This window comes from Aotus nancymaae, unplaced genomic scaffold, assembly GCF_030222135.1.
Source record: "Aotus nancymaae isolate 86718 unplaced genomic scaffold, 86718_ANA_hifiasm-v0.15.2.pri h1tg000011l, whole genome shotgun sequence".
Classification (NCBI taxonomy): domain Eukaryota; kingdom Metazoa; phylum Chordata; class Mammalia; order Primates; family Aotidae; genus Aotus; species Aotus nancymaae.
The window spans coordinates 83,657,302-83,669,331 of NW_026988422.1; positions in this window are offsets into that span (position 1 = coordinate 83,657,302).

Genomic DNA, 12,030 nt, shown 5'->3' on the forward strand with positions numbered 1-12,030 from the left:
CTCCTGCGGCCCCTCTCCGGGCCGGGCGTCGTCGGGGTCCCCGAGCTCGCGGCGACGGGGCTGGGCCTGGCCGCCCCTCCTGGCGCGGAGCCCGGGCAGGCGGGGGCGCGGTCGGGGATGGCGGCGGCAGCGGCGACGGCGGGGCCCGTGCTGGTCCCTCGGCGGCTGCTGCGGGCTGGCTGGATCCCCTCGGGCCCGCGGTCCCTCACCTCGGGCCCCGCGCCCCGCCCCTCGTGCTTGCAGGCAGGACCCGGGCGGGGCGCCGAGCGAGGCCAATGGGCGGGCGCGGCGCGGACAACACCCGGGGCCCTGCGCTCCGCCGCCGCGCCTCATTGGCCGGGCGTGCGCGGGCGGGCGGGGCGCGGGGGACGTGGCGGGCGCGCGGGCCGGGCGCGGGGGCGCCGCAGACAAAGAGCGCTCGGGGTGCGCCCGCCCCGCGGCCGGGGACCCCCCGAAGTGCACGGGGCGGCGCTGGCCCGGACAGGCCCTGGGTTCGGAGTCCGGCGCCGCCGCGGAACCTCAGCACCTTCGCCTGTGCCGTGCGGACCCTGCCGCGATAACGGCCTTGGAGCGCCCGGACCCTCCGAGGCCCGGAGGCTGGGGCGCCGCTAGTTGTGAAACTCCGCGGGCTGGAATCGCCGCTGGGGAGCCTCTGCCCGTCCCGCCTGCGCGCCCGTGGCGGCGGTGGCCTCCGGGGCTTCTGGCCTCCTGGCCGAACCCGCCGGACTGTGAGGGTCGGACGCACTCGGGCGCTTCCGTGGGGCCTGAGGCTGGGATTTGGGTGGAGAGGAGGGAACTTTAAAAGGGAAAGGGGTCATGGGGCAAAGGGCACAGCCAGGCCTTCGGGCGACAGCACTTTCCCTTGGACTGCGGGTCGCGGGAGCCACGGAAGGTTGTGGAGGGAGGGAGGTGGACAGGGCTGCGGAGTGGAGCCAGGGCAGATCGCAGCGCGTCCGTCAGCGGCGGCAGGACGGGGCGAGACCGGAGGGGCCGCGCTCAGACGCTGAAGTCGGAGGACGCTTGGCTCTGGGTCACCAGGGTACCTCTGGGCTGCGGGGATGAGTGAGAGCCGAGTCTGACTCGGCCCCCCAAGGAGTCCCTGACATTCGCAGTGGCAAGGGACTGCCCTGGTCCTTGTGGAGGGTCCCCGTCGGTGACTTCCCACCAGCTCTTCCCCAGCGCCTCTGGAGGTCCAGACGGTCGGTTTAGAGCCTGGGAGCAGACGGGTCAGGCGCTTTCTCTTCACTGTGGGCGTCAGCTCACACAGCCTCAGGGCCCAGCTTCCTTCTCTAGGGCCTGCAAGCAAGGCCACACGCTGTGCCACGTTTCCAGGTTTCAGATCACACGGCTCTATTTGAATTCCAGTGGGTGCCGTACCTGCTGGAGGCGCAGATCCTAAGGTTCTGTGTATTTGGTACTACACACTCAGGTTCGTGTTGTCTGTAGTGCAGCCTGGTGCTAGGGGCGGGGGTCCCCAACGCTCACGTTAGGCCAGGACATGCAGCTGGGACGGCAGCCCTTCCCTGACGCCTCTCCCCGGCCCTGCCCACCGCCTCCTTCCCCACCCCGCTCCCCGCGCGCATCCAGCCAGGAAGTCCTGCGCTATAGCCCAGTCCCAGTGAGGCCGCCTTTTCTCCTCGTCCTCCTACGGCCCTTCTCCTGGCTGGGCGCCGTCGGGATCCTGAGCTCGGGGTGCCTGGGCTCGGCCTGGCTGCCCCTCCTGGCGTGGAGTCTAACTAGAGTCTAACTAGAATGTTGGTTAGGAAAAGACCCAAACCCTAGGTCTGCTGACTCCTAGTCCAGGGCTCGTGACAGCTGGTGTGCCCTGAATGAGGAGTCTGGAGGCCTGTGTTTGAATATCGCCACCCTCTCTCATCCACCCGGGTGCCTCAGGGAGGCAGGTGTGTGCACGGGGGAGAGTGGCCCATGAGCCAGAAAAGCAGTAGTAGCATGGGGGGCCCCAAGAGAAGCCCAGACCAAACAGGCAGGAGCTGGCTGAGGGGCTACATGGTGAAACCCGGTCTCTACTAAAAAATACAAAAATTAGCCAGGCGTGGTGGTAGACACCTGTAATTCCAGCTACTCGGAGGCTGAGGCAGAAGAATCGCTTGAACCCTGCAGACATGGTGATTACGCTGGACAACCTACATCTAGTCACTTACCTTAGGAACAGGGTGGTCGTGGGATGCTGGAGGGCTCACGAGGTAAACAAATCCCTGCACATCCATTCCTGGTTGAGGAGGTTTGGGAGGAAAATCAAGTTCCTTAACAGCACGCGGGGTCGTGCGCGGCGGCTCACGCCGGTATCACCATACTTTAGGAGGCTGAGGCGAGCGGATCAGCTGACATCAGGAGTTTGAGACCAGCCTGGCCAACATGGTGAAACCTGGTCTCTACTAAAAAATACAAATATTAGCCAGGCATAGTGGGCACCTGTAGTCCCAGCTACTTGGGAGGCTAAGGCAGGAGAATTGCTTGAACCCAGGAGATGGAGGTTGCAGTGAGCCAGCACGGTGCTACTGTACTCCAGCCTGGGCGACAGAGTGAGACTCTGTCTCAAAAAAACCAAAACAACAAAAACCCAACAACTGTTGAGAAATGTTAAGTTTATGAATATTGATAAATGCTGAGTGTATGATAGAATATATTGTTTGCTAGGAAGAACCATGGCAAGGAAAACCTAGTCGCCCCCCACTCAAGTAGAAATACCATACACGTGTTAAAAAATGCTTGAAGATGTCTGACCCTGCCCCCCTGGCTCCCTCGTGGAGAATGCTTTTTAGTTTGTCTATCATCAGTGGTAAGCGGGCACCAGCTGCCTACTTGGCATATTCTGTGTTATGAGAAAACACTGAACATCTGTTTGTTAATAATGATCACCTGTTAAGAGAGAAAAACTGCGTGGATCAGAATCTACTCCAGCCCCTTCAGCCTGGAATGCTGTCAGCCCTGAGGCTCTCAGCTCAGAAGGCTGCTGGACCCCCAGATAGACCCACTTACTCTTCTATCTGGGTGTCTGCCTCTCAGTTCCATCAGTGCTGCCTGGGTGGGGGTCTCTACGCTGAGCTGGCTCTCGGTAAACAAAAAAAAAAACCAGCATGTGGCAATAGTGAGAAAATTATGGAAGCCGATAGGGAGACAAGCATGACCTGTTTTGCTTTGTTGTGAAGCGAATGCACATGCCTTTAAAATTATCCTGGGGTCAGGTTGCACCGACCTCTGGGTCCTGGCTGAGCTTCGGAAACCTTGAGGTTGGGCTCAGTGGCTTATCCTGTACTCTCAGCACTCTGGGAGGCTGAGGCAGGAGAATCGCTTGAAGCCAGGAGCTTGAGACCAGCCTGGCCAACATAGCAAGTCCCCATCTCTTAAAAAAAAAATAGCAGGACGTGGTGGCCTGCAGGCCTATAAGTCCTAGCTACTCAGGAGGCTGAGGCAAGAGGGTCGCTTGAGCCCAGGAGGTCAAGGCCGAGGTGAGCTATGATCACACCTGGGTGACAGAGCAAGACCCTGTCTCAAAAAGAAAAAGGAAACCTCCTTGCAGGGAGGCAGCTTTGGTGAGAGAGCTGAGGTGGGCTGCGAAGGCAGCAGTGGGATTGTGCCAGGCCTGGGAGATGAGGGGTGTGGGCCCTTCGCCTGCACTTTGCAGGGAGAGCTTGGAGGGAGAGCTGGTTTGGGGGAGGGCAGGGTTCATGGTGGGGGAGGCTGTTGGATTTGGGGATAAAGGTCAGCATATGGGGGGGACAGTGGAGGAGTGGGCTCTGGGACAAGTCCGCCTGATCTGACCTTCCAAGGGAGCCTCAGGATGTGGGTGCTGGGGGGCTGCCTTCAGCTGGAAGCACCCTGAAGGCAGGTCCTGGGTCTGTCCCTTTCACTTTGGTGTGTCCAGGGCCTGCACAATTGACATTGGGTGAGGGATATCAGGGAGGGGGTGAGGACAGGAACCGGGAAGGGAGGGGGTCATGCAGGTGTGCCGCTGGGTTACTCAACTTCGCAAAGCCACACCTCCCTGAGCAATGTGCTTCCCTGCTGCCTGGGAATCGTGCGCTCAGCCGGTGCACTGCCCTGTGCCCTGTGCTGGGGACAAGACAGAGACAAATCCCTGACCTCCATGACAGAGCTGGGGCGAGACCAGAAAGGAGGAGTGAAGAAGTTGGTGCCAATATACCCACGTCTCCGAGCCTGCGGAATCACCAGTTGGGTTCAGTGTCTATTGTTTTATTTCATTTCCTGAGGATAAAGTTACAGCACAGAATGTGCTTTTTCACACTCCCATGTTCCACAGAGCCCTGGACCTCCCCATCCCAGAGGAGGCAGGGCTCTGTCCAGCCCTGAGGACCCCAGCCTTTAAGGGGCAGGGCAGGCCCAAGGCCACCACAGGAGGACTGCAAGTCTGGAGGGACTGTCACAGGGTACCGAGGGTCAAGTCTTCTTACACAAGACAGGTTCAGTGTGGAGAAATCAGAAACACCAGCACCTAAAAAGGAAACACATCTCCTCTGTCCCCACCCTGGAATCTGGAGTTGAGTGACCCCTGCAGGAGCTGTTTGGGCTGGGAATGGGGAGGGTGGCTGCAGCGAAGGCTGCCAGGGGGCACGTTGAGGAGGTGGGGATGAGCACCAGCTGTGTAGACCTTCTCAGGAGTTAGGCTGTGCCGGGGAGGGAGGGAGAAGGGCGCTGGTGGCAAACACAGGTGTAGACTTGGGATGGGCCACCTGAGCAGGTTGCAAACTCCTGGCCTGAGATTGGTGGGGAGGGCGGGCTGTCAGTCAGCTCCTGTCTCGCAAGGAATAAAACCCGAGCTCAGCGCCATGGTGTCTGAGGCCCGGGGCAACCAGGCTGCAAACTCGGCACCCACCTTTCATGCCCTCTGGCCTTGATGCAGCCCGCCGTCTAAGCTCTGGCCCCTCTCAGGGCCTTGACACTGGCAGCTCCTCCTGCCTGGCCTGGCATCGATATCTCCAGAACTTGGTTCCTGCTCAGTGCTGACCTCCTCACAAGGGGCTTGGCTGACCTGCCATGGTCTGGTTGTGTGTGTGTCCCCAAAATTCATATGTTGAAGTCCTTTTTTTAAACTTTTAAGTTGAGGGATACATGTGCAGGATTGTTACACAGGTAAACCCATGTCATGGGGGGTATTGTACAGACTATTCTGTTACCCAGGTATTAAGCCTGATGCCCACCAGTCCTCTCTCCTCCCCTCCACCCTCAGGCGGGCCCCAGTGTGTGTTGTTCCTCATATGTTGAAGTCTTAACCCCCGAGGTGATGGCATTAGGAAATAGGGCCTCTGGGAGGTGATTAGGTTATGATGGAATGGGATTGGTGCGGGATTGTGTGTGTGTGTGTGTGTCTTGCTCTGTTGCCTGGGCCAGAGTACAGTGGTGCAATCACAGCTCACTGCTGCCTCAACCTCCTGGGCTCAAGCCATCCTCCTACCTCAGCCTCTTGAACAGCTGGAACCACAGGGGCATGTCACCATGCCCAGCTAATTTTGCATCTTTTATAGAGATGAGGTTTTGTCATGTTGCCCAGGCTGGCCTTGAACTCTCAGGCTCAAGTGATCCTCCAGACTTAGCCTCCCAAAGTGATCAAATTACTGGTGGGAGCCACTGTGCCCAGCGAAGTGCCTTTGTAGGACACCTCAGAGAGCCTGCTTGCCCCTTCTGCCTTGTGAGGACACAGGGAATCAGAATGTGGTCTCGGCCGGGTGCGGTGGCTCACACCTGTAATCCCAGCACTTTGGGAGGCCGAGGCAGGTGGATCACTTGAGCTCAGTAGTTCGAGACCAGCCTGGGCAGCATGGCAAAACCCCATCTTTACCAAAAATACAAAAAATTGGCCAGACATGGTGGCGTGTGCCTGTAATCCCAGCTACTCGGGAGGCTGAGGCAAGAGAATTGCTTGAACCCTGGAGGCGGCGGAGTTGCAGTGAGCCAAGATCGCACCACTGCGCTCCAGCCTGGGCAACAGAGCAAGACTGTCTCCAAAGAAAGAAAGAAGGCAGGAGGATCGCTTAAGCCTGGGTTGAGGCTGCTGTGAGCTGAAATGGCGCCACTGCACTCCAGCATGGGCAACAGAGTGAGACCCTGACGCAAAAAATAAATAAGGATGGATGAATTATAGCTGTATGCATCATTCATTATGCTAAGTAAGACATTTTAAAATAATTATGAGAAATGCTTTACTAATCATTTGTTTTTATTTGTATTTTTCCGCTTATTAGACAAATATATACTCATTTTAAAAAGAAAAAAAAAAAAGAAAAGAAGAAAGAAAGAAAGTGGTCCCTCACCAGACACAGAATCTGCTGGGACCTTGATCTTGGACTTTGCTTCCAGAATTGTGAGAATAAATTTCTGTGTATAAATTTCATGGTATTGTTGTCACAGCAGCCAGAATGGACTGAGCCATCCTCCCTGGGGAGAGCCCGCACCCAAGCCCGTGTTGCCCCGTGTTCATCACCCAGCACCCACTGGAATGTCAGCTCCACCAGGTCAGGCCCTCTCTGTCCCATCCACTGGATGGGGCGGGGCCTGTAGGCTGACAGCTGCCCTTCTCCAGGCTGGTGAAAAGGAGGGCTTCATGTTTGTTTCCAGTTTTACTAAAACATATTTTGAGAATTACAAACGTCAGAAACACAGCTCCTCCCTGTAGGGCTGCAGCGGGCCACAGTTTGATGGAGCCAGGGAGATGCGGGACACAGCCTGGCTCTCCTGTGGGCATGGGGGGCACAGCCAGGCCCTGCTCCACCAGCTTTGCTTCCTCCCAGCCCCAGCAAGGGGTGGGCACGCAGCCTTGGAGCCTAGCCTGGTGAGGGGACCTAGCCTCTGCTGTGTCCCGCTGTGTGGCGTGGGCTGCAGGTTTCCCCTCTCTAGACCTCTGGGGTTGGAGTTGGCCAGTGGGTCCCTGCGGGGCTGAGTCACCACCTTGGAAAACAGTTAGGAAGGCAGATTTCCAGGCCCTGCCCCAGACCTAAGGAGTCAGCCCCAGGGAGCAGGTGGAGATGAAACCTGCATTTAAAGCAGCCTCTTCAGTGGTTCTGAGATGGCCAGAGGGACTGCGGGTTGAGACCATCTCTAAGGATAGATTCCGGAAGATCCAACTCAAACAGTTTCGCTTTTAAGTCTCAGCTCGGACACCTCCTGGCCGTGCTGACCCATGAGCCCTCCCGCCTTAGGTTTATCATCTGTGAACTGGGCTGGGGAGAATTTTATGGGCTGGTCTGCGCACGCAGGGACCTCACACTGAGCTGGCACGGAGCAGGGAGAGTGCCTGGCCTGCTGTTCTAGGGCAGGATTCTCTGGCTGTCCTCCCACAGCTGTCCATACCTTTGCAGGAAGTGGAAGATAAGTGTAAATTTCATTAATCAGCTGAAATCCTGAAGGCTTCCTAAGGACGTCTTCAACTGTCTGGATGAGTTGGGGGAAATCGTGGCCCTGCAGTCGGGCTCCTGGCCCTAGCTGGCAAAGGCCCCAAACAACTGCTGAAGACCAGGAATAGGCCAGGTGGCGTTGTGGCCAGGGGCTGGGGCCCGAGCTGTTGGTTTGAGGCTTGGCGCTGACAAGTCACAACTCTGCCCGACTGGTATCTTTCTTGCTGTAATAAACATTTGCCGTCCGGATTCATCTCCAGCCTCTCAGCCACTCAGTGGGGGTGACCCCTCCTCATCAGGGGGTGCCCTCTGGGCCTCAGAGGGTGAAGGGCTTGGGACCTCTTGAGGACAACACATTCCACCCCATGGTTGCCACCACTGTGTGTGGGTTTCTTGCATCGCCATTGGTTGGAAACATTTAGTTTCCCAGGGCTGCTGTTCAGGCGAGCTGCGGGCTTTGGGCAGGCCGGGTGCCATTCAGACCCACTTGGCCTTCGAGGGGGCCACAAAGCCTGAGGAGGCTTGGGCCAGATTATGAGAGGACCAGAAACTCAAGATGGGGAGTGACATAAATAGACACATGGCGAGCGCTTCTTGGATAAAAATAGAGCTGAAGGGGGCGGGGTGGGGGCAGGGTATGCTCCAGAGCCAGAAGGCCAGAGGGGTGGCGCGGCCGCCCAGTCAGGTCACAGAGGGGCCGGCAAGAGGAGCTCAGTCTGGCGTCTGTGGACACAGCGTGGGTTTGCAGCCTTCGGTCCTTCCCACATTGCGCAGGGCTCACAGAATTGAGTCTTGGGGCCTGGCTGTGCCCTCTCTCAGGTTCCCATTGTCATAGTGGGGACGGCTGGGTAAGCAGGTGGTCCCAGGCCGCCAGTCCAGGCAAACTGGGCTGGAGTGGTAGGGTGAGCTGGAGATGGCTCACGGGAGGCAGGAGTGGGCGGGAGAGGGCGGGCGGCTGGCAGAGAGGACGACACGTACTGAGGCCGAGGCACGCTGGGAGCGGTTATCTGCCTAGCACATGCTGGCAGCGGGCAGGGCCGTGTCTTCCTGGGGCAATTGTGCTGGCTCTGTCCTCTGGAGTCCCCACTGCAGCCCCATCCCCGAGCTCCTCTGCCATGCTGCCCTCCAGTGTCTGCGCCACACGTGGGAGCATGAAGGGCAGCTGGGAGCCGGTTCACCTCCAAGGTCACGCCCTCAAAGGCCTTGCTGTCCAAATGGAGGGTGGCGGGCAGCTTCCTGTTCACCCTGCGCGTGTGTGGGTTTTTTTCTTTTCTTTTCCTTTTTTTTTTTAGAGACAGGGTCTCCGTCACTCAGGCTGGAGTGCAGTGGCTGCAATCACGGCTCACTTCAGCCTTGACTTCCTTTCTGGGCTCAAGGATCCTCCTACCTCAGCCTTCCAAGTAACTGGGGCTACAGCATGCACCACCATGCCCAGCTATTTTTTTTTTTTTTTTTAGAGACAGGGTCTTGCTATGTTGCCCAGGCTGGCCTCGAACTCCTTGGCCTCAAAGCAATCCTCATGCCTTGGCCTCCTAAAGTGCCGGGATTACAGGTGTGAGCTACTGTGCGCATGTGTTTACTGAGTATCTTTGTGTGCCAGGCCCGGCTAGTGAGGGTCCTGGTGAGCCTGCCTTCAAGTGGCCTCTCTTCCCCTCCAAGGCACTTCCTGTCTGGGATTCTGTCCTGTCTCCCCTCCTTCATCTGCTACTGCCCCACCAGGCTTGCTGCCTTCCCTGGATGTGCTGTGCTCTCCAGCCTGGGAACTCCAAGCCCTTCCTAGGCCCTGCTGGCCTGCCAGCCTCACCCCAGCCACTCCCTGCCAGGCACGTCCAGGCCAGCGTGCCCATGAGGCACGCACTCCTACCGCTGCCTGCAGGGACATTCTCCATCCCCTTTCCAGAGGGCTCAGCTGTCTTCTCTTCCCTGAAACCTCCACAACAGCCAAGACTGAGACGGGCTTCCGGGGTCCTCGCAGGGGCCTGCCACAGTCATCTGTTTCCATTCCTGGCTCTTTGGGGTGGCTTGAAAATATGTCCACAAGTCTTCAGTGCCCCCCTGTTTCAAGAGGTGAAACCTCACTTCTCTCCCAGCAAGTGTGGGCTGGACTTAGTGATTTGCTTCCAGTGAATACAAAATGGTGGGAAAGAGTGCGTTGCCTCTGAAACGGGGTCCTAAAAGGCACTGCAGACTCTCCTTTCTCTCTTGGATCACTCGTGCTGGGGGACGTTGGCTGCCGTGTTGGGGAGGTTGGCAGTGTGGTGAGGAGCTGAAGCCTCCAGCCCACAGCCGGGTAGTGGGTCGCCTCAGCAGGGGTCCCCCCAACCCAGCCTAGTCTCCAGATGACTGCAGCCTTGTGACAGCCCTTCATCCAGAGCCACCGGCCAGTCTATTCCTGGCTTCTGGACCCTCCGGAGTTATGAGATCATGAATGTCTGATGTTTAAAGCAGCTATATTTTGGGGCAATTTGTTATGCAGTAATAGATTACACACTCTCCAGCCAGGCTGGGGCCACAGGTGGTCTGGCACGAGAAGGCGCACGCTGGCGTGAATGAATGAAGGAGGAACTGGCAGAAGTCAATCGCCTCCTTTGCCAACAGGAGCTGATATGATAGGCCCCAGGCCCTACTCTGGAGAGGCCTCCCCTCCTCAGTCCAGCCCCACTGTGCCTTGCAGCCAGGTGGGGTCAGAGGTCATCCGATCCGGGTGAGAACCCTGAGGCCCAGGACCAGTGGCCTTCTCAGCCCTTGCAGCAGGTGGACTCCAGGTCTTAGGATGCCTCCTGCTCAGGGTACGAAGGGCTGGAAAGGCGGGAGAAATGTGGCCAGCAGGAGGTGCTGCAAGAAGCAGACCCCCAAAGGGCTTGGGGGCCTGGGGACTCTGAAGGGACAGAGCCAGAGTATGGTGGGGGCTCAGGAATGCCAGCAGCAGGGCCTTGTCTCACCTGCCATGGTCGGCTCTCCAACTTCACTTCTGCCTTTGATGACTAATACCTTGTCAACCCTGCCACAGCTAACTGTTGTCCCTGTTCACAGATAGGGAAACTGAGGCACAAGTGTTAAGTCCATTGGCCACAGTGTCATCTGTGGCAGAGCTGGGCCTCAAATTCCAGGTCTTTTCCTGAACTTTTTTTTTTTTTTCAGTCTTACTCTGTCTCCCAGGCTGGAGTGCAGTGGCATCATCTCAGCTCACTACAATGGCAGTCTCCTGGGCTCAAGCAATTCTCCTGCCTCAGCCTCCTGAGTAGCTGAAATTACAGGTGCATGCGACCATGCTCAGCTAATTTTTGTATTTTTTGTAGATACAGGGTTTCACCATGTTGGCCAGGCTGGTCTCGAACTCCTGATGTCAGGTGATCCACCCACCTAAGCCTCCCAAAGTGCTGGGATGACAGGCATGAGCCACTGCACCTGCCCTTTTCCCGAACTCTCATTGGCTGCTTCTGTCTGGGCCACAGTGTCCTCACCTGTAACAGGAACAGGGCCAGTGGGCAGGGGGTGGGGTTTGACCCCTGCAATGAGCTTAGTGGGAAAGGTAGCATCTAGTGCCCCTTCCTGCAGGAATGGGAGCTACAGCTGGGGGCAGCGGCACCTGTGCACCCCATTTCCAGGGAGGGGAGGCAGCACGAATGCCCTGTGATAGGCTTTGTAGCTTGGAGGTCTGTCCAGGGGGCACACAGGCTCAGAGACCCCAGGCCCAGGGCCCTCGCCTCTCAGGATGTCAGAGGGAGGCCGGTGTGTCTGGGAGGACTGAATGGTGGCTCATCCTTCTCGACACACCAAGCTCACCCCAGAGACACACCCACTTGCTTCCATAGTAGTTGAGACTGCACCCACCCACTGCCTGGGGTCGTGCGGGCTGCAGCAGCCAGCTGGGCACCGTATACACCCAAGCAGACAGGGGCCAAGCCTGGAGCATATAGGATCTGATGTCCTGGGCACAGAGCTGGCTTGTCCCATTTTACTTATTTTGGGGATAAAGGTCTCACTGTCGCCGGGCTGGAGTGCAGTGGTGTGATCGCAGCTCACCGCAGCCTTGACCTCCTAGGCTGAGGCGACCGTCCCATTGTGTGATGGTTAATACTGAGTGTCAACTTGATTGGATTGAAGGATGCAAAGTATTGATCCTGGGTGTGTCTGTGAAGGTGTTGCCAAAGGAGATTCACATTTGAGTCAGTGGACGGGGAGACGCAGACCCACCCTGAATCTGAGTGGGCACCGTCTAATCAGCTGCCAGCAAATATAAAGCAGGCAGAAAACCTGAGGAGGCAAGACTGGCCCAGCCTCCAGCCTGCATCTTTCTCCCGTGCTGTGCTCCCTGCCCCGGAACCTCAGACTCTAAGTAGTTCAGTTTTGGGACTCGGATGGGCTCTTCTTGCTCCTCAGCTTCCGCAGCCTGTTGTGGGACCTTGTGATCGTGTGAGTTAAAACTTAATAAACGACCCCTTAGGCCGGGTGCGGAGGCTCACGCCTGTAATCCCAGCACTTTAGGAGGCCGAGGTAGGCGGATCACCTGAGGTCAGGAGTTGAGACCACCTTGGCCAACATGGTGAAACCCCGTCTCTTCTAAAAATACAAAATTAGCCAGGTGTGGTGGCGCATGTCTGTAATCCCAGCTACTTGGGAGGCTGAGGCAAGAGAATCGCTTGAACCTGAGAGGCAG